This window comes from Lipotes vexillifer, unplaced genomic scaffold (assembly GCF_000442215.2).
Source record: "Lipotes vexillifer unplaced genomic scaffold, Lipotes_vexillifer_v1.1 scaffold109, whole genome shotgun sequence".
In the NCBI taxonomy this organism is placed as follows: Eukaryota; Metazoa; Chordata; class Mammalia; order Artiodactyla; family Lipotidae; genus Lipotes; species Lipotes vexillifer.
In genome coordinates this window covers 15,001-18,120 of record NW_006790015.1, presented here as the reverse complement: position 1 = coordinate 18,120, position 3,120 = coordinate 15,001, and positions in this window count along the sequence as shown.

The window sequence follows — 3,120 nt, the reverse complement described above, 5'->3', positions numbered from 1 at the left end:
TTCCCTATCACACAAATATCTCTGTCTATACATCACAAGAACACAATATCTAGAACAAAATGGGTATTCGAAAAATGTAAGATAAAGTACTGCTTGTATGCTTGTTTGCTGAGTAGTGATATTGTGAAAATGCCACAGTATTTTATTCACATAGATTCCATGTCCAATCTAGCTTTAACCTTTTATGATTTATGACATTTGGATTTTCTGACATAGAATTCACTTTTAAAGCTGTCTCACTATTTTAAGACTATTTTTACCATTTGCGTGACAACTCCACTCCCTTTCTTTTTCTTCAACTCCAAAGTACTCTTTCTGCAAATATAGTGAATTTTGTAAAATCACGAAAATTAAAAGTGAACTCTCTTTAGCCATGTACTGTATTTCCCATGGTCTTTTACAGGATGAATCCCTCTAATATGTTTCTTAGTGCCTTTTACAGTTGTGTTTTAAACTGCCCAAGTGCTGGAGTACCTACCACTTCCCTTAGGGGAAGCTTTCCCACAAAATCGTGAATAAGAGTATCTCAGAGGTGTTCATGATACTTAGCTCATTGTTTTGCTCAGTTTCTTCCATCTTCCATCTTCTAAAGGGGGCATTATATTACCCCCTTTAGATCATGCAAAATAATCTGTCTGCCTCATTTGGGAACTACCAAGCATCAAGGCCCAAGACAAATTAGTTCTCAGAATTACCTAGAAGTTAGCAAAAGTACTTTTTAATACTAGTAACAGATAAAGGAGGAGAAGAAACTGAAACATGACTGAAAATAAAAGTACACTTTGGGTAGATTTTGTTATTTTATAAGGGGAAAGGAGTTTTTGTGGGGTTTTTTCACTTGAAAGTAAAAACAGGGACTTCCCTGGCGATGCGGTGGTTAAGAATCCGCCTGCCAATGTAGGGGACACGGGTTCAAGCCCTGGCCCAGGAAGATCCCACATGCCACAGGGCAACTAAGCCCGTGTACCACAACTACTGAGCTCACGCGCCTCAACTAGAGAGCCTGTGTCTCAACTAGAGAGCCCGGGTGCTGAAAACTACAGAGCCCGTGCGCCACAACTAGAGAAAAGAAAACCCGCATGCCACAACTACTGAGCCTGCGCTCTAGAGCCCACGAGCCACAACTGCTGAGCCCGCGTGCCACAACTGCTGAGCCCGCGTGCCACAACTACTGAAGCCCGCGTGCCTAGAGCCCGTGCTCTGCAACAGGAGAAGCCACCGCAATGAGAAGCCCACGAACCGCAAGGAAGGGTAGCCCCTGCTCTCAGCAACTAGAGAAAGCCCCCACGCAGCAATGAAGACCCAACACAGCCAAAAATAAATAAATAAAATAGAAAAAGTAAAAAATAGCCTCCTAGTCAATTAAAAGGCATTTGTGAAGGTAAATTCTAGAACTTATAATCTTTTAGGATAGCTTTTATTCAAGTGCCAGGATATAGAGAGTTCACTGGACCAAAATTTGTCTTCCTGATGATCTACAAAGCTACCTACATCTATAAGTACAATATATTCTGTTTTCTCTTCTGCCATCAGAGGTCAGCCCCTGCACCTGGACTCTGGATTCCTTCCCCTCCCACCTTCTTAAGGACTTTGGTCCAGGATTTATCCTTTTCTTTTGCACCATCATTTTCTTTCTCCCCACTGGACACATTTCTGCTCTAGGAACACTTAACTTTAAAAATCCCTACCTTGACCTTACATCTCCTTTGGGCTATGCCTCCTTTACTTGCTTCCCTTCACAGCAAAACATCTCAAAAGACATTTTGCATATTATTTCCACTCCTTCCCTTATTCCTCAGTCCAGTCTATCCTCTGTCTGTGCCATTCTGAGAAAATTCTCTTGTTGAGATCACCAATGATCTCCATCTAGCCAAGACCAGTTCCATTTTTGGTATCCAGTATTTATCAGCCTTCTCAGCAGCATTCAGTACAGTTGAGCACTTCTGAAACACTTTCCCCTATATTGCCTTTCATTGAGGCCACACCCCCTTGGGTTTCCTCTTGCCTCACTGGAAGCTCTTCCTCAGGTTCGTCTGCTGCCTCCTTCACCCAAGTTTTTTTTTTTTCTTTTTTCACCCAAGTTTTAAATATTGTAGAGCTGCAGGCTCAGTGCTGAGTCGTCTTCTCTCTGCCAACATGATAAGGGCTGTAGATTAAAGTAAGTCCAAGAAGGAGAATAATGCTGGAGATCGGTGTTTCTGTTTTAAAGAGGGTGGTCATACAAATGAATCTGTATACAAAACAGAAACTGAGTCACAGGTGTAGAAAACAAACTTATGGTCACCAAGGAGGAAAGGAGTGGGGGGGGAATAAATTGGGAGATTGAGATTGACATATACACACTACTATATATAAAAAATAACTAATAAGGACCTACTGTATAGCACAGGGAAATTTATTCAGTGCTCTGTAATGACCTATACGGGAATGGAGTCTAGAAGAGAGTGGGTATATGTAAATGTATGGCTGATTCACTTTGCTGTACAGCAGAAACTAACACAACATTGTAAATCAACTATACTCCAATAAAAAAATTAACTAAAATAATAAATAAAGGGGACTTTCCTGGTGGCACAGTGGTTGAGAATCCGCCTGCCAATGCAGGGGACACGGGTTCGAGCCCTGGGCCGGGAAGATCCCACATGCCGCAGAGCAACTAAGCCTGTGCGCCACAACTACTGAGCCTGGGCTCTAGAGCCCGTGAGCCACAAGTACTGAGCCCGCGTGCTGCAAATACTGAATCCCGGGTGCCTAGAGTCCGTGCTCCGCAGCAAGAGAAGCCACCACAATGAGATGCCTGTGTACCGCAATGAAGAGTAGCCCCCACTCGCCCCACCTAGAGGAAGCCCCACGCAGCAACAAAGACCCAGTGCGGCCAAAAATAAATTAATTAATTTAAATTCAAATAAATAAATAAAAGGGACTTCCCTGGTGGTCCAGTGGCTAAGACTCCACCCTCCCAATGCAGGGGGCCCAGGTTCGATCCCTGGTCAGAGAACTAAATCCCACATGCCTCAACTAAGAGTTTGTGTGCCACAACTGAAGATCCTGTGTGCTGCAACTAAGACCTGGTACAGCCAAATATATATATATATATATATATATATATATATATATATA